The sequence below is a fragment of the Ambystoma mexicanum genome, chromosome 5q, assembly GCF_040938575.1.
Source record: "Ambystoma mexicanum isolate Mex_15411 chromosome 5q, UKY_AmexF1_1, whole genome shotgun sequence".
Taxonomy (NCBI): Eukaryota; Metazoa; Chordata; class Amphibia; order Caudata; family Ambystomatidae; genus Ambystoma; species Ambystoma mexicanum.
Genome location: NC_090933.1, coordinates 405549915 through 405577165, shown reverse-complemented (window position 1 = coordinate 405577165; position 27251 = coordinate 405549915).

Sequence of the window (27251 nt, the reverse complement as noted above, 5' to 3'; positions counted from 1 at the left end):
ATTTATATTTTCTTATACAGCTCTTATAGATTTTTCAAGAATGCCTGCTTGAATGGTTTTCGGTTGCTCTTCTAGGAGACATGTCAAAAGTCAGGGCACAGTCCTGCATATATTACAGAGGAATATTGATTTAATAAGAAGATGGGTTCAATATTGTGGTTTTGTGGTGGATGAAATTGAAAGTAGAGCACAGGATGTCTTGAAGGACTTGAGGGCCAATCAATTCTGCATCTGCATCCTGCACTTTACAGATGATATGTGCGACCAATCAAAGGACACAAAAAAGCGTTGAACCAGAATTGCTTCCAAATGCAATTCCAACTCTATAGATGCACACACCGCCTCAGGTGAATCCTGGAAGATGAATTAGCTGTAGGTGGTGGGGTATTGAAAAGTTAACTGCATGAACGGATTGGTGCTTTCGGTGTAAATGTGCCTTACCAAAGTTTGCAAATTTACCAGACTGTATTATAATTTCACCATACCACATTTTACTATACATCTTTCCCTGGTTTATGGAGCCTCAAATCAAGTAATTATGACCATAGAAAACAATGACGTAGTGCCCTTCAAAAGAAGCATCATTTTTTCATAATCGGTTGCTTGACATGTCCATTTCTTTAGGACAGCATACTCACGGAAGCACAGACCCTCTCAAGTGACAAAACCACCAACACATCCTGTATACCAATGGTGAGCCCTGCAGACATGCAGAAGTTTATATTCTCGACAGTTGGATTTTCCCACATATCGAATGCAAATCTAATTTTCCCTTGTACCACTTTATGACAATGCACTGAAAATGAAGAGCATGATTCTGCATCCATTTTCCAAGCAGTCTGTTTATACTTATTGAGGAAAGAGGTGTCCTGCCATATCAATGGAGACACGTCATTAGCTGGCGCACAGAGAACGTTGACACGAGACGTGCATTTGCGTTGTGAAATGGGCGGTATGCGTCTAGTGAGTCAAGAACAACTTCAAGCCCCTATCAGGTAATTTTATTTCACCTTTCTTTTACGAGAATGTATTATGCTTGGAATTTCAAATAATATGAAAATGTTTATGTATCCTGTCGGTTGTTTACTCTAGGTGGCATTTATGGGTTTCTCTTTATATGTACCATTGTCTGTATCCCATTGTCTCAGTTCCATTTTGCTGTTTTCATCCGTATTAAAACATGTACTGGGTTACAGTGGGATGCTGGTACTTCGACTACAATTACATTGTCCTTTGCAGCTAGTCCACTGTATGAGGAATGCATAGTTACATTTCCCTTGAATGAAAGAAAGTAAATCCTACATAGAATATTATTAGACAGTGACATGCATATAAAGGTGCAGTGTTTCAAACTTTTATGATTTCAGTTCTAACGTTACACTTCCTCCCTAATGAAGAATACATTGTAAAATGTTTGAGGACAACATTACAATCAGTATGTTTTGCACAGTGATATCTGATAAAGTATACTTGACATCTTGGATGGCTATCAGGTGAAATTTGAAATGTATATTTTTACTAAATGATGTACACTGTTTGTGTAAGCACTGTGTGCGATGAAAGATTTTAATTTCCAATATGATTGACTTTTTTTAATGAATATTCTATTCAAGAAATCTACACAAGGTGTGGAATTAGAAGTGGAGGCACATGGATCAGAGGTGAACATAAACTACTGTTGGATACAATTGGACATCAAATAGCATTTGTAATACATTTTTATGCAGTAATTTTTTTGTCAATCAAGTTGGTTCTGTTTGTTGATATTTAAATATGTTTGTTTGCGTGTTAAAGAAATGTGATTGATTTAAACCATATAAAAACTTTTTTTTCAGCTTGCTGGTGTGGTTGTGAAAGAGAAGACCATGGTGTCATAGAAAATCAAGAAAACAAGGGTAACTAACAAACAATTTCGTTTTCTAGAAGTGTTTTGGGCTGGTGTTTTCTTCATAACATGTTTTTGTATTTAAAGTGCTAACTGCTGGATGTGTGCTATACAGTGAACATGTTTTTACTACACATCTCCTAGAGGCCCAGAAGGAAAAGAAGTACAAAGACACAGACAACAAATGAATCCAAAGATGTCGCTTGCCGAACAGATTTCACCATGGAGCAACTACTATTCAAGGTGCAGCGTGGTCCAGTCAGTAAGCAGACTTTTGATGCTTATGCTCAATGGCCTGAAAGTGAATTGAATGTGACCGGCGAAGCCAGCAAAGTGTTCTTGGACCATTGCTACAATGTGAGAACTCGACAAGATGAAACTGAATGTAATGAAGATGCATTGGAATTCCTTGCAGACCACTTGACACAATCTACACCTGCAAAAAAAAGGTCCACCCAATAAACATTCGATGTTGAGTGTTTCGCCAATTCGTGGGCAAATAACACAAGCTGAACTAACAGAGACAGAAGCTTCAATGCAATTGACCGAGGAACTTGCAAAAGATCTAGACTACAGTTTGCCTAGTTTGCGCGAATTGTCCACCACAGTTGAGTCACAAACCACATTCATGCAGGACAATTGGCTAATAAAGGAGCCAAAATACATTGTATTCGACAGCTGCCTGGTAGAGATTATACTATGCTGAAATGTGTCCATACATTGAGGGGGGAAATATGCGGGGAGCCATTGGTGAATGTGTCTCGTGTGTTACAAGGCACAAACCTGGAAATCCAAGCCAGCTGTGTCCACCTCGATTTTCAGTAAGATGTCCAGTTTCTGTCAATTTGTGGGAGTTCAGTTCCTTGCTAAAACCATGTACTACAAACATGAAAGGGAATTCTTATTCCCCGCTATTAGTCAAGCCTGAAAAATGTAACAGATGTCAATCGAAAGCACATTCTCTGCCAAACGTTTTCTGGCTAGCTGGCGACGGACAGTGTGACAGCCCCAGATTTTCAGCAAAGTACTGCACATACCACTTTCAAGACATGGAAACTAAAACAAGTGTGAGTTTGAAGATCGTGCAGGTGTCTGAATGTACATCTGTGGCCATGGGGAAACATGGTTTCATCAAATCCCTCGAACATCTTCAATCAAGTGGAATGCCAATAGACCTCATAGCCACTGACAGACATGTTCCATAGCCAAGGTCATGCGAGAGCAGTTTTCAAACATTCATCATCAATTTGAAGTGTGGCACGTTGCCAAATCAGTCAAAAAAACAATTACAGCTGCTGGTTAAAAAAAAGGGTTCAGAAAATATTTTACAGTGGTCTCAGTCTTTGAGCAACCATCTTTGGTGGAGCTCCAAAACTTGTGATGGGTCTGTGGAAATTCTACTTGAAAAATGGCACTCATTGATGCACCACTGTTCAAACGTTCACTCATGGACAGAAAACCAACATTTTCACGAATGTGCACATGGACCTTTATCCGAGGAGCAGGAACGCAAGAAGAAGTGGTTGGTGCTATGTTCACCTCCACACAAAGCACCTGAGAAGATCATGTACAATAAAACTCTTTCAAGAGACCTAAAGGGACTCACAGAATTCTGTCACACCAGAGATTTGGAGGTGTTCCACAATATATGCCTAAAGTACAGGCCCAAAAGGTTGCACTTCGGCATAGACCGTATACAGGCCCGAACATTACTAGCTGTATTAGTGCACAAGGGAGAGAACAATCGAGAACTGCCAGAAACTTTGGGATGCTTTGTTACACCTTGGCCTTTGCAAAACAAAGCAAAAAATGGGTGGCCAAGCCAAAATACCAGGAAATGGAATTCGATTTTGTGAAAGATCTCACTTTGACTGTGTTGGCCATGCATACTCATGGAATCGTTCCTGATTTTGTTCCTAGGACATATGCAATGCCACAAAACATTGCAAACAAGCCCTGTCCATCTAAAGCTGCACTTGTTGAACGGTTGACTTCCCGGTATAAATAATTTGCAGCAGTGTTCTTAATGTGCTCACTATAACTTTTGGGATATGTTCCCCAAGGTTTGTACATTGTACATGAACAGGCGACATCTGCCTGGCCCAAATCATAAAAGATGCTAGTAGAGACCTTACCCCCTTCATCACCAGACTCATAAACGCCTCCTTCAAATCCTGTCAGGTCCCTACTAACTTAAAAGATGCCTGGGTACTCCCCTTACTTAAAAAAGCGTCCCTTGACCCTACCATCCCCACTAACTACAGGCCTATAACGACAGTCCCCTTCCGTCTCAAAATCATTGACAAGGCGGCATATCTCCAGATCCAGTCCTACTTAGAGATCAACAACCTCCTGGGGCTAAAACAATCCGGTTTCAGACCTCTCCATGGAATGGAAACAGCGCTATTAGATCTAAAAACACAAATAGACCAAATTAAAGACAACAGACAATGCACATTAGTGTTACTACTGGACCTCTCTGCTGCCTTTGACTTGGTAGATCATAACATACTATGTAAGCACCTCTCATCGGCAGCAAACTTCTCCCTTGAGGCCACCTCTTGGATCAAATCCTTCCTCAACAATAGAATGATGAGAGTATTCTCCCCTACTGATGCAGCCGACCCCATCCCCATCTGATGCAGCCGACCCCATCCCCATCACCTGCGGAGTCCCCCAAGGATGCTGTGTCTCCCCTACACTATACAATGCGTTCACAAAACCCATCTTTGACATTCTGGACCATGTGGGTGTCATCTACACCAACTATGCAGATGACACCCAGATACTTATCCCACTAACCGTAAACTATGACACTGACAACAACCGGCTAAACGAAGTCTACCTCGTCATTCAGGCCTGGATGGCTACCCATAGCCTATGCCTGAATGATGACAAGACTGAAATTCTTATACTTGACGCCCCCACTCATCTGAATAAACTAAACCCTAACTACACTGCCTTCAACATTGACGGCAATATGATTACGATTGCTAAGGAAACTAAAACCTTAGGCTTCCACCTAGACTCGGCCCTAAACCTTAAGAAGCAAGCCAACGCCGTTGCATCAGCGACAGCTTACACTTGCAAATTGATCCATACTTGCAAAAACTACCTCTCCACCAATAGCCGCTTGATTCTGGCACGAGCACTAATCTTATCGAAACTTGATTATTGCAATGCTTTGTATGCAGGGGCTAACAAAAAAGTTCTGACCAAACTCCAAACCTTACAAAACAATGCACTAAGAACTGCATTGGGCATCCCAAGAAAGGACCACATTTCAGAAACAAGAAGAAGCCATAAATGGCTTTGCATCCAGGATAGAATATACTTTAAACTGGTCTCTATCTCCCACAAATGTCTTCATGAGGCCGCACCTAAATACCTTATGGACAAAATTATTCCCAAAATATCCGCCAGACTCACAAGATCAGCTAACTCCTGCCTCATTGTTGCACCACGCTACAACCTCAAAAGAGCTGGAGGCACTAGCTTCCCAGTGCAAGCAGCCCAGGCATGGAATGCCCTCCCTCTTAACTTGCGTATTGACTCTAACCTTCTGAGTTTCAGGTCCAACACCAAAAAATTGCTCTTTTCCAAGGACAGTGTATTATAAATGTACTATCGGACTGTCCACAAGTAACGTACCAGGCTGTCTGGTCCTACCTTGCCCTTCTGAACCGGCTCACGCCTAGTAAGTTATATATTGCATCAATATGTCTGTTTTCCACTTGTTCTGCATATTATCTATAACTGTCGATTCTGTAACAATGGCTGCTGATACTGTACCACTGAATGTATATGCTTAAAGCTGTCTTATACAGCGCCCGGATGCCTTTTGGTGCGGTGCGCTCTAGAAAAACAATAAACAAACAAACAAATGGAATGCTATTAAACTCGAATTTCAATGCTATAAAAAGTATTAAGACATATTTAATTATGCAGATTTAATCCAGTTTATGATTCATTAATTGATATATTTTGTCTTCCCTTAATTTAAATTACTGGTCCTCGAACAATAACATACATGTCTGTGGTTGCTTGGTGTCTGTAAATCCCTCTGTTAGACCCAAACCACATCCACACATGCAGTGAATGGCTCTGGCGTTGATGGCCTATGGTGGGTAACATTTTCATTGCAATGATAAATCGACTGACCAAAGTCTACCCCATAACATACAGATAGTCTTGCTTTAGCGGTGTATTATTTTGACAAACACCTTGGTGAGTATGCACCTTTTAAAACACTTACATAGTGTTTTGGTCTTTTCATGTGTGTGATTTCTTTGGGTCCTGCAGAGCTTGACATAGGTTGCTATATGGTCCAAATTGTCTTTTCAAATGTATCCTCTTTGTCAAAATTTTGGCACGTGCCTGTTGTAGGATGACATACAGTGGTACTCTCTGTTTTTCCCCCTCCCACTTTCGTCTGAACTGGAGTTGCGCAATCTCAAGGTCTCTCCGTTGCTCTTGGCACACGTGGGTCAGTTGGGTTCATCTACACAGTGTGAAGGTCAGGGCAAGGGAGCAATTCATCTATCGAACTAAACTAAACAGAAACTGATAATGCAGAAATAATGGCACACATAAAATCTTGCATGGATAGGGGTACTCAGTGAAATGAGCTAATATATTGACATTCTAACCTCTACCCTTTGAAATCCATTTGATACCACAATCTCTGTACCCAGGTGCACAACCTGAAGGTTTGATCTGCCATCTTCCCTGCTTGGGTGCTCAGAATATAGGTAGACGTGTGTTGCTTTTTGGGAGAATATATTACTACATGGGATTAGGGCTGTGATGTGGGTCCTTGCCTAGACTAATCAGGGCACGGGAGGGTCAGATGGATATCAACATGAAAGGAACTGCGGGCTGGAGTTGGTGGGCTCAGGCCTGGCGGGGTGGAGGTTTTTAGTGCACAGGAAGTTCAGTGGAGATGAATGGGCACTTGGAATTATGACTTGTCAGTGTCTCATGTTATCCGCAGAGCACATTCCTCCACGAGAACAGGGCGCACGCATACGTGGCACTGGGGAGAAGATGGTGTGGGCTGGCTGAGCGAGGTGCTGGGGCAGGGAGAGCTGCATTTGTACAGAAAAATGGATTTTCAGGCCTAGTAGAAAGATGTCATTCGGGCTATTTCAAAATGGTTTCCTAATGCTGGGCTTGAAACTATAGTGCATGTGTTGTTTGCAATGGGGTGTGGTGTAACGGAATGTCACAGGGGTTGGCTACGCCTCCCCCCTTGGTTATTACATATGTTGTGTCGAGAGTGACAAACGAGGGGCAGGGGGGGCAAGGATCGTCTACTTCCAAACAATAGTAAGATCATTGTCTGTGTCTTCTCTCTGTTCCCCCTGCATTGCCTAGTCGCGCATTGAAGCACTTGTGCATTGGCGCATTATACATTATAAATTATAACTTTGTGTCATGTTGATTGTGGAGAGTTCACACTGACGTGTCTTGTATGGTATGTTTTAGATTTGTGGTTTTCCTTCACAAAAACGAAAGCTACCAGGCATACGTACTCTAAACAAGCTTCAAATGTTATTCGACCTTTGACAAAAGTGAGGATTCACTATGGCTTGAAGGACAGAAGGTGTTGAATACCCGTAAAAATGATAACATTCACTATTTTGAAACTGGACATTGGAACTTTTCCTTTCAATCTATGCAAACACTCTGCGTTGCGCCAAGAGAATGGAACTACCAAATATAATGTAAGTTTAACTATTCAGTTTAAAGATGAAGGTGTCATTTTCCGACTGGTATTGCTTGCTTATATTGTTATGGATTTTTAGTTGGAGCATGTTGTGATGATTATTCATTGACGACCCACAAACACCACCTGTATGCAGGCTAGTGATATCTAAACCACTTCGTCCCCAGGGTGTGCTATCAACGTTGTATTATTGGATGTGCCTTGTGCAGAACAGTTTCCAAGGGGACTTTGTTCGCTTGTTGAAATTTGATGTTGCCAGTTCTGTTACATTTGTAAACAAGGTAGCAGGCGCCCCTCTCTAGAAAGAACATGGCATGATAATCTGTTATGTGTTTTTTTCACACTTTGAGTGTTCGCAGCCATCGCCTTTTGCTCAATGTACCTTTCACAGATGGGACATATCCATTTGCATATCAGTCTTTGTCCCGGCTACTTGGGCAGTCCGGCACCGAAATGCTATTCCCTTCTGAACAAGAGTACCTACAGCAACCCCATACTTGTGTTTCAGCCCTGTTGGGCTTCATCAGTGAGGTGGAGCTGTGCCTCTCTGAGCACAGTGAGCATGGAGTCCATGTCTGGGTTCCCCCAGGGAACTTAGGGTCACCAACCCCAAGTTTGTTGCAAATATTCAGTTATAATGCTGCATGTGTGTTGTTCAATTTTTCCGTCAGCTTCCACATCCCATTGCGAGGTATACTTACTCCACAGTGCTAACCTCTCAAGCACATCGTAGAATCAAACTTTCCCCAATGTTTTCTGTGTGTTTCCATTTTTTGTGGTTTGTGTTCATTATTAGGTTTCACCCAGTGCAGAATTACAGGGTAAATTGATACATTTGAATAAAGAACATCTACTAAAATATATTTCTTATTATGTTTTCTACACAGCTACATTGTGCCTTTCTGCGAATGCCGTAGTTTCCAGATACTGACAGATGGTTTCTTCAGCCAGCAGGGGCAGATACGCCTAAACGAGTGGATTTCCATTATTCTGATGTGTGACGATCGCCCTGGACCGATATGCCATTTGACAGTACCAGCCACAAGGAGCACCCTGTCATCGTTTACGGTTTAGCAAAAAGCTGATGCCGAAGCCTTGCGATTCAAGGTCAGTGGAATGCGCATTTTCTCCTGAAAGGAACACCATGTGCCTCATGATAAAGTTTTAATGCTCTAACCCAAGGACATTCAAAAACTGGTGGTTAATCGAAATCAACGGATGTTCTCAGAATGTTTTTTGTGAAATAAAAGCACATTATAAATTGCAAAGTATTGATGTTTCCTTTGAAAATAGTGTTTTCTATTCCAATTTGGGATGCGCTGTGCTGTGAGAGGATGTGTGTGTTGATATTCCGGGTTCTGCGTCAACTGATGTTAAGACGTAGGTGATGACTGTGCATGTTTGGCTACGCTGCCCACTAACATCATGAAAATAGGTGGAGAATATCGCTAGGAATAGTGATGTGAGCTTCAGGGGCGGGTGATATGATTTAGTGCCGGAGGGGCACTTCAATTTAGGGCGATCGATCCACGGATAAGATTAGCAGAAGATGGCCGTGCCCGACCCGTTGATTTCGCTTGTGTAAAATAAAAGTGAGGAAAACTAAGGTAAGGTACATAGGAAATGCTTTTACGATCGATCACAGTTTGCTTAAAAACACATGCCCGAACGCTAGGGACAATGACATTTTTGAGCGCACTATTTCTTTAAGCCAACCTTCTGAATCAGGCACAAGCTATACCTTCTTCCCACCAGGCATAACTTATGTCCAGATTACTTGTGACCTTTGTCAAATCCATTTTCACACAAACGTTATGGCCACAAGGTGATTTTACTTATACCAACCATAAAATCCACCAGAAAATGGTAATGCTTAGGAACAACCCCATAAAGAGTATCCTCGTGTCTAGGGGAGCGAAGACAGGCACGCATCCTGCATCATTGTGAAAAGCGGTTTATAGTCATCATTTCGAAACCAATAATGTCGAAAGTCATTTTTTCGAAAAAAAAATGTCGAAAAAAAAATGTCGAATGTATTTTTTAATGCATTTTTTTTCGAAATGGGGGTTCCCCCCAACCCCCCTTTTTTAATTTTTTTTTTGTTTTACCCATTTTATTTTTCTCCCGAACCCCAAAATAAATATATAATTAAACAAAATGGAATTCGACATTTATTTTTCGAAAAAATTGTCATTCTAGATTATTTTTTCGAAAAAATGACCGACCACCGTGAAAAGCATCTCTCCGATTTGGCAGTGTGTATTTCGGCACGCCAGATAGAATAGTCTTACCAGTGACGATACTGGAGCGGACAAGTAAGAACCAATAATCTAAATTCAAATGAAGGAAGAAAAGCTTTTTTTATATCAGTGATAAAAGGTGAACATTAAAAGATTTAACTAAAGTTTAAATATAAGGTGGTAGGAGTGTAGGATACAACATGAAACCCAAGGATCTGGCTGTAGGTATCAGCGAGAGAGCGAAGGATCATAGGGGGAAAGCATGTTCCATAAAGGAGGAAGAGGTTTCACACGATCCACCTAAACATATAATCAAACCTTCATTTTTTTTCTTCTCTTTATTTTTAGAAGTATTGTGTTTCTATTTGTATTTATTTGAAGAACGGAGATGTAATTGTTGATCAGAAATGACTTACAGCAACAGATTTACCGATGATGGGAAGGGGCCGTGTTTCATAGCACAAAGATGAGAACAAGTGGTGAGCCAGTTCATAAGGATGTGAACAAAGTGGAACATAGAACCGGAACAAAACAAAAGAAAACAAAACAAAACATAAGAAACGGGTGACTTACAAAAGTAACATTTCCCTAAGAGATCAAGTGCTTGAAAATAAAGATAGTACTACACACAACTATTCAAGCGGTGGGGTCTGGTATGCATGGGCATCATTTTAGGGGGGACGGGGGTGTTTGTCCCCCCCAACTTTCATGGTACACCATTTTGTCCCCATTCATTTGGCGGGGGTACCTTTTCTTCAGATGTCATGTCCCCCCAACATTTTCAGCAAGGTTACTCCACTGCTGGTATGGGGTCGGGGGAGAGTGCAGGGACAGCTCCCTCTTTGGCAAGTATGTGAGGTTTAAGTCAAGTGTTGAAGATATTCAGAGTTGGGCTGCCTTTGATTGTGCTTGGAGTGTTAGGAGGGTTTTTCAAAGCCACTGCCTGAGGTAGGACTTGACTTGGAGAAGCAAAGTTTAATTTAACCATTATCCTGATGGTAGCAAGGATGGACAGGCTGAACTAAGGAGGCAGGGGGGTCACTGAACTGAGGAGGGATGGTGTGGAGGCTGCTGCACTGGAAGAGTTTATAATTAGTGATGTAAGTTTATAATTGAGAACCTAAATGAACATGGGTACTTAAGATCTTAAAGAGCGGGGGCTGGGGCGTAGAAAATCGGGCTGCACTACCTCCCATGTCTGTGCAATCAGCATACATTGACAGGAGAAATCAGGTCGTCCTGCTTCCAAGACAAGCGCGTTGCCACTGAGCTATACTACACATGCCACTTACAAACGAGAATGCGGTGTGAATGATATGTATGGCTGAGTGCGTGCACATGCGAATGAGAAAGCAGTGTGTATGTTTCTGAGTGTGAGTGTAAATGATTGAGAGAGAAGCTGTAAGGGATTTGTTACAAGAGGGCATGTTTCAACAAGATAGTTTATTAAACAACGCAATCCTATTCTTGGCCATATTTTCATGATAGATTCCCTACACTAGAAAACAGCAAAGGGGTGCCCATCAGGACGTCTCACAAAAATAAACTTTGTCCTCTGTCAGCACTATGCTAACCTATTTCTGCCCTGCCAAGATAAAGGGAAGAAAGAAGGAAAGAAAGAAAAAAAAGAAAGAAAGAAAAAAAGAATGAAATAAAGAAGGAAAGAAAGAAAGAAAGAAAGAAAGAGAGAAAGAGAAGAAAGAGAGGAAGAGAGAGAGAGAGAGAGAGAGAGAGAATGAGAAACTAGGCTTCAGCTTAGCACAAGGTTTACTCCCCCTTGGATACGTTAGTGGTGGCTGGTTTTCTGACCAATACCCACAGTGTTCTCACAGCCTCTTCCAGGTACCAGCTTCGTAGACTGGTCACACATCCAAATGAACAAAAGCAATGTCTAGTTAATACAATGGCCTCACCATGTAGAATAGTTTCCAACGTCTACCATATTCTGGGATGTATCCTCCTGACCTGGGTAGGTTGGTTTTCACAACAAAACAAAGTTCGCTCTTTGTCGTTCCTGTGTGGTTCGGAGTTGTAACCTTGTGTAGGCTGCGGGCCTGCTCTGCCCTGCTGGGTTCATCTCTTCTCTCACTCTCTTGTGGGGTGTCTGATCTCTCAGCCACAGGTGGTATACTGGCCTTCTCACCCCTGTTTTATATGTCTTTTCTTTCATGCCCTTCTGGGGTATCTGGTTTCACAGCCAGTTATGGTCTATGGACCTTTTCATGCCTGTTTGGTTTCCTTCTTTCACCTATCATGTGGTCTTCAGCTTCTCAGCCCCAGGTGGGCTACAGGCCCATTCAGCCCTGTTCAGTATCAGCCTCACCACCCTCCAACCAGCCCCCGTTTGCAGCCACGTACCTTCTTTCCAGACAAACATTGGGGTCTTGGAAGTGAAGGGTGGTGTGATGGAATCCTGACTTGGCCCTTCCTTGTCCCCAGATGGGGGTCACCCCTCCCCCCCCTCTGCACCCCCAGTGCCTACTCCCAAAGGGGGTGGCTCACCCCTGGCGAGAAGGGACAAAATCCCAGGATTCATCACAGGGAGCATAACGGGCAAGGGAATGGATATGAATGGGGGAGGGGGTGTGGTGTGTGTGTGTGTGGTGTGTGTGTGTGGTTTGTGTGAGTGTGTGTGTGTGTGTGCGTGTGTGTGTGTGTGTGATATGCGCAGGGAGTCCACGTGCTTTACTGGCATTTTTGGGCAAAGTCATGCCAACTTGATAAGCGTTATCAAGTGTAGGAGTGGCTGGGTGGGGGGAACAGTACTATACTAAATTGAGGCAGGCAGCCTGGACACTTTCTTACAGTGACATGGTATTCTTTACTAGTGTTAAGGTAAAAACCAACATGAGTGTTCTTAATTGGGTGGTGGGGGCACAAGGAATTCTTTTTTCTCTGTGGTATGGCAGTTTTGCTGGTACTAAGGGCAACGCCTCCATGATGAGTCTTTTCATAATCCCATGGGCCCTCTCCTTGAGCCGTTCTTTGTTTTAGGATGCTTTGGTGTGACTGGATGCTGGAGAACTGCCTTCTCTACACAGATGCATAGTATGTCTGATTGTGTGATCCAAGAGACAGTTGAACCCTGGCTTTGAGAAGCCAGTCTGCTATATTGGATTTTGTGTCAGTGTGAGTTTTAATATGCATCTGGGTATTCATGAATGGCAGTGGAGGTGTTTACAGCAGACCCCACAGTAAGTGTTTTCAGTGTCCCAAATTGTTAAGTGCCAGACTACTTCACAGAAAAAGCTTCAACGGATCCAAAAGACAGCTGCCAGACTCCTACTCAGACATAACAGGAGGGAACACATAACACTGGCTCTTAGAGCACTCTGCTGGCTACCTGTCAAATAAAGGATCCAGTTTAAGGCCCTCTGCATCCCCACAACACACTTGAAGGACAAGGAGCAGAATTCCTCCAAAACAAAATCTCACTCTATCAACCAACCAGAGACCTAAGATCGAGAAACAACATACCTTTAGAAACCAGAACATTTTGTAGAGAAAGACTCAGAGGTTCTGTCTTTTCCACCTTGATGGCCAAACACTGGAAGGCTCTGCCAAGGGAGATCTGCACTCTGAAGGACCACCTGAAATTGACAAAAAGTCTAAAAACCTGTCTCTTCAATGCTTAACAGAAAGCAAGTTTAACCACACCCATCAAGCAGCATAAACCTTTGTCAATAGTTCAGCTTTCATGTGCAGACCCAGCCTAAGGCAACGGCATACACACCCCAGACCTTCTGCCTAGGACACATTGCATAACACTCAGGAAACTAAAGTGTCTAGAAGACATCACATCAGGGCCCTGCAAACACCCTTGGGAACACCTTCCCAGTCTCCCAGAACTTGTAAATAGAGGACATTGTTACTCATCAACCATTTAAGCCAAACACCTCTCACCATAATTCAACCGGCCGCAGGACCAATCATTTGAAAGCCCTACGTAAACCCAAAAAACACCTCCACGTTTTAACTAACCCTTCATTTCTCCCCACCTTAAACACTACTCACAAATGCAAAGCAGCCACTTGCACAGCGCTTAAAAAAAGACTCTCTCCTTCCATACTTCAGACATTGCAAATTTAAATATGTAACTACAGCTGACTGCTCAGCCCGAGTCAACACACACACATACTACGGGCAAAAGGCCGCCCCTTTGACGCAAAGCCTTTGATGCTTCCTACACTTCATATTTAGAAAGTTCACAACCATGAGTTCTACAATGTTTGCTTGAGAAAATCTGTTTGCAGCCCATTTGCGTGAATTATTTCCCCCACATTTAATTGCAAAAAAACCTCCGCATCCCCCTATCTTAATGTATCCCTAAACCTAAACACCCATCTACTTTTGCAGTGAAATGTGTAAAGAAAACTCAGGTAAATGGGCTAAATGGGCCGGCATGCAAATGGGCTAGTACCCCACCATGCAGAGCTCAGGGTATTTCTGATCTGCAACCTCAACACAAAAGCACTACAATCTTGCCTTTCCCTCTCAGCCCAACTAACCAAACCCATTCACTCGCTTCCAGATCCTCCAGAGCACCTATAAAGCATGCAAATGGCAGCAGTGTGCCTTACAAATCCTAATATATCAAAACATAACATAAAATAAGATAACAGAGTATAATAATAGTTTCTGATGCATACAGAGACTAAGGCCCTCATTTCAGTTTTGCCGGTATCAAGCCGGAATTACCGGCAGTATACTGGCAAAACTGACTTACCATCTCTGCCACCTGACATCACGGTATAACCGGGATATTACAGACCGCAGAGAGGCATGTAAGTTCTCATAGGACTCCATTGAATGGGATTTCCGGAATTACCAGCACCGATACTATTGGTGCCAGTGATTCTGGAAATGATTTGCCAGTAGGGGCCTGAACTCCTGGCAGGTCAGGCCTGCTGGTTGTTCACTGCCCCTACTGGCAAACTTGTGTTTCCCTGGTCTGAAAATAATTCTGGTGCCAGTATTACCGTCATTTTTTCCAGACCGGAGACCTTGTAATGAGGATATACATCATTAATCCTGGAATGAGGAGGGTGTGCAATACATGACATTGGATTGTGACTCCCCTCATGAGGCCCTTGAAGAGCCAGTAGCACTTGTCCATGACATTTGACTGTGCCCTGGCCCATAGTGGGGGCTAAGTGGTGGTGATCAGGTGACCCTCCCTATACAATCCCTAGGGACATGATCCACTGGCTTGAGGAGGTCTCTGTCCGAATTGGTCACCCTACTAGAAGTCCTAAGAACAAGGAAAGAGACCTTGTCACATTAGGTACATGCAACCTCTCCAGCAAAGGGGGATGGGATGCTGAGGCAACACAGGCCTCATAACTGTAAACTGTAGGGGCTTTTCTGTTTTACCACTGTGCTCTATGTCCTGGTGGGGAATATCCTGGGGAATATCCTGCACCTACAAAAAGGCTGGCAGATGCTTCCTCCGCACCATTGGAGGAGGTTACCATGATGGCATGGGTGGCAGATGGCACACCCTTTTAACACAACAGCAAATGCACTGCCAAATGTGTTGATGCATTACAGTTTTACCTTGTGTGTAATGCTCAATTTTCTTATGGCAGTGCTTGCACACAACTGCACACATCTCTGCCTGTACATTTGTCTCAGGTGGGAGGAAGTACTAAAACACACAGGATGGGTCTAGAATAGAGAGTGTCCCCCACAGGAAACAGGATGGGGGCCGCCAGCTTCATATCGGCAAGCCTCCTTCTCCCCTGCTATTGGTTCCCCTACCCCTTTTCTTCTTTTCTTTTGTCTCTATTTTTGGTTGGTTTGTAGGAAGAAAATTAAGGGAACCTGATGCAAAAACAGTCACAAAGTGCATAACAAAGTGTTTATTTTTTTCTAATTAATTTTCTTTTTGCGGTTGAAGGAAGACAGGGGGATGGAATCAAAGAACAAACAAACTGAAAGAGATTCACAAGGGGCTTCTCAAAGGGGGAGTCAGACTTTAAGGAACGCCGCAGAACAAGAACCCTTTAAAATACGACGACACTAAAAGGGAATTGATTGCAATAAATAAACCTAAAATGTGCTCTCAGTGACTAGAGCAAAAGCTTGCCTGCACTCCCCTATTCCTCCCTCAATCAGAGATCGCAACCACCAGGGAAACAGGAAATGAGGTGACTCTTTTATCAGCCCGCTACATTGAGCTAGGCCTTTTATCAACCCACTTCATTGAACTGGGCCTTTTATCAGCCCACTTCATTGAGCTTGACCGTTTACCAGCCCACTTCATTGAGCTGGGCCTTTTATCAGCCCACTTCATTGAGCTGGGCCTTTTATCAGCCCACTTCATTGAGCTGGGCCTTTTATCCACCCACTTCATTGAGCTGAGCCTTTTATCAGCTCACCTCATTGAGCTGGGCCTTTTATCAGCCCACTTCATTGAGCTGGGCCTTTTATCAGCCCACTTCATTGAGCAGGGCCTTTTATCAGCCCACTTCATTGAGCTGGGCCTTTTATCAGCCCACTTCATTGAGCTGGGCCTTTTATCAGCCCGCCGGACAGAATCAGGGATTCTTGCTGATCCATCAAAGCTATGCAGAATGTTTGGTGGTTCTGATTGGCCCGATGATGCATGTCCCACATGCCTCGTCTCAAGCAGGGGTTTGGATGAGATTTTGGGCTTCTGGCAAGCCACACCTGATAGCGCAGGTATTCTGAACATCACTGGTGATTTTGGGTTCATCCTGTGAGATCAGTATGGGTATGGTTCGCTCCACCTTAATCATGAGGTAAGTAACAATTTGAAGACCAATGAAGAATGGCTAGTAAACAGGTATGGTGCACAAAGCATGTGCACTAGAACAACATTAAACATTTGAATAAAATGCAGCAGTTCTTTACTTTAACCTTCACAACTACATTGTGAAAGACCAGTTTTGGAGGTCAACACCATTTATGGACAATGGTGGAACCCACTGACCTCGGCCCTGCCAACATACCAACCTGGCATGCATACAAACATAATGACTAGCCAGGCACACCTGCATTGCACAGAGTTTTGTTGTTTACATAACACAGTGGAACATCCTCCATACAGTCGAATGCAACCACACCAATGAACATGACTGAATCACTCTCTGTCACATACTTTGCACAAACAGAATCCAATAATAATATCACAGAATCACATGAAACCATGGGATAAAATAATCCTGTACGCGCTGTGAAATTGCTAGACCTGGGAATAATTGTCGATTGATTCATTGATTGATTCGATATTTATTATGTGCCTATAGACAAGTGTTTCAAGGTGCAACAATGCAAGGGAGGGGGAACAAAGGGAGGACAAGATAACGATCTTACTAGGCTTCATGCCATTGAGATCGTGCAAGTGCGCAACAAATGTGCACGGGGAAGGGTACAGGGGGAAGTGCACCCAGAGCAGCAGGGCCCTGAGTTAAGTGCAAGGAAGGCTGGTACTACAGGGGGCTATCCCAGCCCGGTAGTGTAAGGTTAGCCAGGCGGAAGTGCAAGTTGAGCCAGGTGGCAAGTGCATGGGGACAGGCCATGCGGGGGCTGGTATCCTGTAAGACTCAGAGGACACCAAGCTGCCAGTCAGCAAACAGAGTAGACGAGCAAAGGGCTCTAGGAGGAATGTACTTGGAAGAGAGAGTTGAAGTAGTGAGGGCCACAGCCCCAGAAAGCCTTGTAGATGATGCAGAGGGTGTTAAACCTGATCCTTGCAGCCACCGAGAGCCAGTGGAGGGATTTCGGGGCTGGAGATGTAGTCCCTAGGCTGGAGGCCAAGGATAATCTTGCAGTCCTGTTCTGGATGAGGTGAAGAGGACAAAGAGTAGAGATAGGCAGATTGAGAAAGGGGCTGTTGCAGTAGTCCATCCTAGAGAGAACAAGGGCTCTGGAGAAAGTGAGCTTCTGGGGGAAGGTGTAAGGAAGGCATGGTATCAACAGTAAGACAGACACAAGTGACCACAGTACAAGGGTGTTTATTGAACTTTAACAAGGATGTGAAAAACGCCTGTCTAAACCTATGTCTACAGATGGGAGCAAGCTACAACCATCAAATAATAATAATGTAGTCCTAGTGTAGTCTCAGCTAAATGAAAGGGCCTATACTAAAAAAAAACGATTGCCAATCCTTACCGCTAAACGTACATGGTGAGGGGTAGTGTTCATGAAAAAGTAAGAAGTGTTCACAAAATTATATGTCAGGATGTTTAGGCCGTTGGCCTCCCTTCCCCATGTTTCCATGTGGCTTCTTCGGCACAAGGACACAACTCCATTACCAGCATCAGGGTCTTCTGTGCTGCAAGTCTCTTTGCTTTTCCAAAGTCTCTTGACTCAGAGGGCCTGATGTACAAGAGCAAAATAAACACAAATGTTCCTCCCCTTCTCCGAGTGTTCAATTCGAGTGTCTCACCCTGGACGCCACTCAGCCGGGCTCAGATCCCTTTTATATCACAGACAGTATCATGGATCCCCCTCTTCCGGGCTCAGATTCCTATTTTCCAATGCTTAGAGAATACTCTTGTTTGGGTGTCCCATGGTTCACCCTGGATCCTCTTAGCCGGGCTGAGATCCTTTTTCTGTTGTGATTAGTCTCCCTCAGCCGGGCTCGGACCAATTGTAGCACTTATTCAATATCAAAGACTTTCGAATGTGCACAGGATTTAGCTAGACCCATTGCAGGACCACTGCGATCTCAAATTTCCCCTTTCAATAGTTGCCAATTAATTGGATACCTGACAGAGACCTTCGAGTGAGCCCCCACATGGCGCTGGACCACTCTGTCTATAGTATCTTATTTGGCCTGCCAAAGTTCAACTTCTCCTCCGGTATTAAATTATATTCGCTTTAGATTTCTTCATACAATGTTGCAGCTTGCAACCTTGGTTCTAACATAGGCGGGTTTGGTATCAGTGACTCGGACTTAATGGCTTTGCTGTCTTTACTGGCGCTGCTTTGTTGTAGGAGCCAAGGATAGTACCACAGCAGTAGCTGCTCCTCCCCACCTTGGTTATCAATGTGGGAGAGCCCCGTATGCCTCTGACACAAAATGCAGGTTTGTTCAGCTTTAGTTTCTGGTCTTAGGTTTCTTGCTTTCCAAGGTTCGTGAAAGTGACGGTCTGAAAAGGAAATGGACACTTCCCTCCTTGCAACCCTCTCTGGTCTCACCGTCTTTCTCCTTGTATGAAACTGCCATCTTGGAACCGCTGTTTCCTCATGTGCTTTGCCTCGCTCAGAGTGTGATTTCGTGCTCCGTCTTTTATCCGTGTGGGGAAGTGTGATGGAAGTCAGGTGTGTATAATAATCAGTAATTGCCTGATGTTGTCTGACCACTGTATTGAGACATGTCAGGTATGCGGCTCTGGTGTTAGTCCATTTTCGCCCACAGTGAGCTGTCTGTGAGAAAGTGTTTGTGTCAGGAAAGAGGGGGGGTTGAGTTCCTAGGTATTCTACCTGGTAGGATGGGAAAAGGGTGTTACAGGGACAGGGATACCACGTCTCACCCTTCGTTGTGCCACTTCCACTCCCCGAAGAACCCCCATCCAGGTGATCCTGCCGCACTGGTCCGCCCTCAGTAACTGGATCCAAAAGCGATGGCTATGTCCTGGCCACCTGGATGACAGATCCTCGAGGACTAGCGGGTGAAAAAACCTTCAGGTTTCTCACAAAGGTGAGAAAGGGGAGAATACCTCTAAGGAGGAACAGCTGGAAATCGGCCTTCTTGGCAAGGTCTGTGATGTGTGGAGAGAAGGAGAGAGTGGAGTTGAAGATGACTCCATATTTTTTGCCTCACAAGAGGGTGAGGCCAGAGGGCCCAAGGAGGGCGTCCAGAGTGAGAGAGGAAAAGCAGGAGGTGGGGTCCCAATGACAATGTTTTCAGTCCTACTGGCATTAAGGCAGAGATCGTTAGATGCGCACCATGCTTGAATAGCGAATAGACAGTCAGGGATGAGAGATGAGCGAGGAGGAGGAAGAGGCAGAGGCTAGCCTGAAAGAGATCTGCGTGTCATCTGCCTAAGACTGAAAGTTAGAGGAAAAGGTAGAGATCAGGAGGGCCAAAGAGGGCAGATAGACATTGAGGAGCCAGGGGGAGACAATAAAGCCATGGGGAACACCACATGTGGAGAGAGAGGTGGTGGAGAGAAAGGACTCAAGCAGACCTTGGATTGTCGGTCCAGGAGGAAGGAGGTCAGCCATGCCAGAGTCTGATCAATAATGCCAAGGATCTCCCGGAGACAAGTAATCAGGATGTTGTGTTTGACCATGTCAAATGCACAGGAAAGGTCGAGGAGAATGAGGACAGGGGGAGAGCTAGAGTCAAGATTAGCAGATCTTCACAGGTGTTCAGGAGTGCAGTTTTCATGCCTCTGGCTGCTCTGAAGCCAGACTGATGGTCATGGAGACAACCAACAGATTCAGTGTGGAGAGTTAGCTGGGATATAGTCAACTTCTCCAGGAGATTGCCCAGGAAAGGAGTGACAGAGATCGTGCGATAGTTTGGTAGAATGGAGATGTCAGCAAAAGGCTTTTTTAGTAGGCGGTGCACAAGGGAGTGCTTGAGATGAGAAGGGAAAGATCCAGCGGCAAAGGAATGATTACAGAAATTGGCCAAGGCTGGAGCGAGTGAATCAATGTTGTCCTTAATGGTTCTGGAGCAGCACGGGGGTCACCTGTTTGGATGAGACTTTCATAGACCTGACCTGTCTGGAAACATCTTCAGGTGTTACAGGAAAGAGGGAGAAGAGAAGGAGAGGAGGGGGGGCAAGGAGGGCCTGCGAGAGACGGAGGGCAAGAGAAGAGAAGAGAGGAGGAGGAAATTGCAGACAGGATGTTGTTGCAGCAAATTTGAGTTAGACAACAATGCAGCACATGATCCTCCAATGCCGGCTCTACGCTTGCCATTTGATTCTCAAATGAATGCACACTGGCTTTCCCATGTCTTGATGGCCTGGAATGAATAAGTGTTGGCCAACTCATAGGGCCTCATTACGAGCATGGAGGTAATGAAAATAGGAAGGCGGAATGGTATTAGCGGAACCGTTAACGGGTCCGGGCCATTACAACCCGACAACCCGCCAATGCCGCCACCGCCCGTACCGTGCCCCTTTATACCGGCATGCACGCGTACATGCGCCCCTTCTGGGAGGAAATACCGGTATGCCGGTAATAGGAGGACATCACAGTTAGACGGGCATGCACTTACCGGCATCCCGAAGGCGGTAATTAGGGCCTGCACGACGGCGGCCATGCAGGCATCGCGGACCACCCGTAAATAGCAACCTGCAGTGAAGGCAACTGCCACAGGTGCACACAATCACTCCAAGTGGAGTCAATGTAGCCTGTCCCAGTATAAAAGGAGTTCACCCACACACCACACCCCTTCCCACACCATAATGATACCACTAGATGTTGCAATCATGGGGCTGGAGGACATTCCTGTACTGCTACAACTACAGCAACAACAGCAACTACAACAACAACTACAGTCACAACAACAGTCAGCACAGAGGAGACGCAGGAGGAGAAGGAGGGTGAGACAGGCCCAGCAATTACCACCAGTGCAGCCAGTCGTACCTCATAGGCAGCCACCAATCCCTCGCATCAGACCCAGTCCATTCAATCTAACCCCTGAGCAGATCCATACCCTGTACCGGTTGGACCGGGACACCATCACCACCATTGTGGACATTATACATGACGACATTGTCAGTCTCATTGAAATACGCGCTGCCACCCCCCGCTACTAAACGTGGTGTCTGTGCTCCACTTCCTGGCTACAGGCACCTACCAGCACACAGTGGACCAGCTGCATGGTATATCACAACCACTCTTTTCACGCATGCTGACCCAAGGGCTGGAAGCCCTCTTGAAGCACGCTAGCACCCACATATCGCTACCACGGACTGCCCTGGAGCTTGCAGACACTAAAGTAGGCTTACAAGCACTGGCAGGCATGCCCAATTGCGTCGGGGCCCTCGACTGCACCCATGTCGAATTGGTAGTCCCTCATGCCATAGAGGCGGTGCACCGCAATCGCAAGCAATACTACTCCATCAATGTGCAGATGGTATGTGACTCCAGCAAGATCATCACACATTGTGGTCCCCGATATCCCGGATCGACACATGATGCCATGGTGCTGCGCAACTCCACGTTACTCCGTCACATGGAGCGACATGCTGGCTGCTTGGTGAGCTGCCTGACTGGCCCATGGCAGTGCATCTGGGTTGTGATGTGGAGGGATGCATACTCCACCTGGGTGGGAATGGGGGGGTGCATACTCCACCTGGGTGGGAATGTGGGGGGATGCATACTCCACCTGGGTTGGAATGTGGGGGGGATGCATACTCCACCTGGGTGGGAATGTGGGGGGGGGGATGCATAGGAATGGGCGGTGAGTGGACAATGCACTTAGAGCTAAACACTCCTGACCTGACCTGAACCTCCCAACCCGAACATGACACATCACTACCACATATTGGACCAATGCCGTACATCAATGACAACATGCAAGACACACAACCAGGCCACCATAGGTATGTCAAGTGATGCATGACTAAACATGATTACAACTGTGCCAATGCCGCTAGTGTGATTAGGCACAGAGTAGCATACACTGCAAGACATTGTTCCGCATCCACAGTACATCCGCATCAGCATGCAAGTGAACACCCTGCATCATCTGTACAACGCCATCCAGACTAGCAGACCATATTGCAGTACACAATGTATCCTAATAATATTTGTGCATACGTACAGGGACATGTGCATGCCAACAACAAATAGAAGCGGCCATGTCCATGAATCTTGAAGATGGCAGCTCAGAATGACTCACACAGACCTCTTTGTACTCCCATGCAGGTGATGGAGGATATCCCTTGAAGCCGTGGCTACTTACCCTGTGCGGAACCCGTGTAACAGGCATGAAGAGGAGTACAATCGGGTTCATACCCGTACCCGTGTCGTGATTGAGCAGACCTTTGGCCTGTTGAAGGCGCGGTTCCGCCTCCTAAGCAGGTCTGGTGGAGCACTCCTTTATGGGCCTGAGAAGGTGGCAAAGATCACCATGGCCTGTGTCATGCTGCACAATATGTGCATCCGGAGAAATGTACCACTGCCACCTGACATTGACATGTATGTACCAGGTGAGGATGACGAGGATGATGATGGAGGAGATGCAGCCCCCTGCCAGTACGTGATGCACAAGATGGCCGTGCTGTACACCAATCACTGATTGATGAATACTTCTGAACCACAGAGAGGTTGATGGATATGTGTCTGTGCTACACTGAGCACTGGGTCCATGTGGACATGCACACAGGGTATGTGGGGAGTTGGGCACTGTGCACTGTCATGAATAAAATGAATACACACGAAATGAACAATGTCCAGGCATTAAATGATTTTTACACAACGGGTGTATTAATGAAAACTACAGAAAAGTGCCTCACCCCTCCACCCCTCACCCTCACCCCTCCAACACACCCAAACTCCCCATGCCCCCCAATGAACTCCCCATATCACCCAATGAACTCCCCATACCCCTCAATGAACTCCCCATACCCCCAATGAACTCCTCATACCCCCCAACGAACACCCCCTTAATCCCCTATACACCACCAACACCACCTCCCCCCACTCCCATTGTTGTCCCACACTATTTGCGTGCTTTCTTTGTGTCCGGGGGCAGCATTTCGGACTGCCTCGCACTCCGCCTTGTCAGTCGCACAGGGCTGGAGGGTGCAGAGGATGCAGGTGTGGAGGATGGGGTGGATGCCATAGGGATTGGCACGGCTGGCTCGGGTTGTTGTTGCTGCGTTTGTTGCAGTATGCCGGTCAGGACCTGCGTGACTGCCTCCAAACTGTCACGTATGCAGCACAGGCATTGATTGCAGCAGTGTTCCCAGCAATGGCCTGACAGATCGCACGCCTTGTCTCCTCCCCGTCAGCCACATATTGGTGCACAATGTCAATCATGGTGTCCTGCCTTGCCTCCACCCTTGACAGCCGTGCCTCCAAGTCAGTTGGAGCAGCAGAGGTGGATGGTGCTGCGGCAGGGCGTGCCATTGCAGAGCTGGCCTCAGGGGTGGTACTGAGTTCGGGGCTGTGCAGCAGAACTGCGGAATCCAGCATGGGGCTGGAGAGTGAGGCCTGAGTGGCTTGTTGGGGGGTGGACGAGGGCTTAGGGTGTGTGGACATGCCACATGGATTGCGCCTTCTTGGTCCACGTACTCCTCTGGTCCTATGTCAACATAACTGAGTGGGGCTGTGGCTGCTGCCTCACCCACTGAACTTGTTGCAGCGGAATGGGTGCCACTGGCCTCCCCTTCCACTGTTGTTGGCAGCTCTGTGGTTACAGTCTCATCTGCTGCTGTGGGGCCCTCATGTGCCGGCATGGCCTGTGCACTCGCCCTGGGTTGTACTGTGGGCCGCGATGCTGCCCCGGAGGTGGTTTTGCCAGTGCTAGGTGGTTTGGCCCGGGAGGTGGATGGCCTTGTGTCTGGGTCTTGACTGCTATCTTCTCCATCGGTGTCTGGGGGGAAGAAGAGATGCAGGGCATCAGTGATGGTGTTACATGCAAGATGCATGAAATGGTGCTGTGGAGTTTTTCATTTCTCATGCATTGATATCTTACAGGTGTGTCACACAGGGTACTTTGAAGGGGGTGCATTTTGGCATTAGCCGTGATGTCTCAATTTGGCAATGATGCATGTCAGGTGGCATGCCGTTGTATTGGGGTTTCTGTGATGTATGACATGGGAATGGTCCCTGTGTTGGCTGAATGTTGGTAATGGGATTGGCACTCAGCATGCATTTCAGTGTGTCAGGGTTTGGGCCTCCATCTGGACATGGATATGTTGATGTGTGTGTGATGGGCCATGCATTGCATTGCCTAGGCTCTATTCCACATCACTTGTGCTACGTCATGGTTTGCCCTACTGGGGTTTGCAGGGTCACTCACCTCCATCTCCAGATGTTGAGGCACCCATCTCCATCTCCCCGAAGCCCTCGATCGACTCCATCTGAATGGTTGTGCTGCATGTCTTCTCCCAGCGCATGAGTTTGACCGGGGAGTGGGCACCCCCGCCTGGGGCCATGGCCTCCCGACGATTGCTGGCCAGGATTTTGCGGACCCTGAGGCGGAGGTCGTCCACCTTTTCTTGCAGTCTTTGACTGTGCGTGGGGTGGTGCCAACTGCAGACACCTTGTGGGCTACCTCCTCCCATATCTCCTTCTTCCTCTGCTGCACCTCCCTTTTGAGGTTATGGGTGAAGACCTCATCGGCATGGGCAGCAAGGGTATCTGCCAACATGTTCAATTCCTCATCTGAGAAAGACTTCTTGCGCAGGCGGGGGTTGGTTTTTCGGGTTGCCTTTGTCATGTTCTATTCAATGGCCCTGGTCTCTCCTATGCAGCACTGGTGGAATGGGTGGATTGCAATGGATTGTGTTTTTAAAGATGGCTGCCGGCGCATTTCCCATTCCGACGCGATGACGTTACTTCCAGGTCCGGTATTACGAGCACAGTATTTATATGGTGTTATTACCAGGTCGGTATTAAGGGGTGCCTCCTAGGCGGAGGCAGTATCGGTGGGTCCTGTGATGCGGCTATCGGGAGGTTGGAGGGCCTTTAGCGGCATGGCGGTATGGCCATTATTGGCATGGGGGTTTGTGCGTGCTCACGCACTCGTAATCAGCCGCTATTAGCGGCGTCAAACGAGCATGGACCCGATACTTCCTCCATGCCGGTAATGGGCCTGTCATTCTCATGATGTGAAGTGACTTCCAAGGTTCACTTATACTGTAACTGTATGATATTTAGGTACTATCAGTGTGCCAGTGATTCACAGTTGCCGGATAATACATGTCACTTACACAGATAATAGGAAAACCCTACCGGTGCCATTATTGAACAATGCTATTCAATGTCTGCATATCAGTGTCAATTTTTTGGCGCACTCTATAACTATTGTTTTTATTTTATTTTGTATTATTTGTATTTTGTTTCATTTATATATTGCCTCATGCCAAGGCACATTTACAAATTAAAAGATAACAGAAAAATGTGCACAAGTAAGTAGGATAAACAATAGAGTTAAGTAGTAGAAAGAGAAAGAACATTCATCACAAGTATGGCAGTTCAGGAAGAAACTGTGGTAATACAGTGGTAACTCCGTACTACAACTTTGGTTATGAGGTGGAAGATTTTCCTCCAACTAAACGCTGGAGGAAAATCTGCTACCTTCTCACTAAAAAAATCTGCAAAATCGATAGAATTACAGCTGGTAGAATTACCGCTGGTGGAAATTCGCCAAAATCTCCAGGGTGTCCTAAGGACTCCAATAAATGGGGACTAACATAACCTACCACCACTTGTAATCTGGCAGTAATTCCATTTGGTGGTATTTCAGCAGATTTACCACTGAAAAACCACCAAACCTGTAAAGAGTCCTATAGTCTTTCAGGGGAGTCCAAAAAAGGAGAAAGATGAGAGAGACCTAATAGATAGCGGTAAGGTGTTCCAGTGTCTTGGAGCAAGAAGCGAGAAGGAGCGAAAACAAGAGAGTGCACAAGGGGGAGAAGGAACTTTGAGAGGAACTGAGATTGAGAGCACAGTGCACGAGAGGGGGAGTAAAAAGATACAAGAGCAGAGAGATAGGGAGAAGCCAATCCATACAAAGATTTGAATAAAATACATAGGAAATTATATATGAGGCAAGATTCAAACGGAAGCCAACGAAGTGAGGAAAGGGCAGAGGAAATAGAGTGACGATTAGGTAAGCCAACGTGAAGACAAACAGATTAATTGTAGTTAGAGCGCAAAGGAGCAAGCCAGTTGACAGGACCCAGTAACAAAGAGGAGCAGTAGCCTAGTCTGGAGAAAATAAGAGAAGTGATCAAGTGCTTAGTTGCATGAAAGGAGAGATGGGGGCGTTCTTTCCTAATGGTAAAGAGTTAGTAGAGTCAAGTATGGGTGATGGCAGAAATATGATCCGAGAAAGAGAGAGAGGAGTAAAAAGAATGGGAAGATTTCTAGCAGATTGAAATAAGGGTAAAGTAGCTGTAGGAAAAGGCATGGAGGGTGGCGGAATGGGGGAGGAAAAGATGAACAGAGAATGAAAAGAACTTCAGCTTTTATGAGATTAAGGTGAAGATAGTGAGCTGACATCCAGTGTTGGGTGGCTAGCAAATAGCTGGAAAGGGAAGTAAGATGAGAGTCAGTTAGCGAGGAGAAAGAAACAAAAGAGATTTATATCATCAGCATAGAAATGGTCAGAGAGACCAAAGGATGTGATGATACAGGACAGTGGAATGCTGTACAGAGAGGAGGGGGCAAGTACAAAACCCTGCGGTACACCGAACTGAAGAAAGAAGACAGGAGAAGTAGAGCTGGCCCA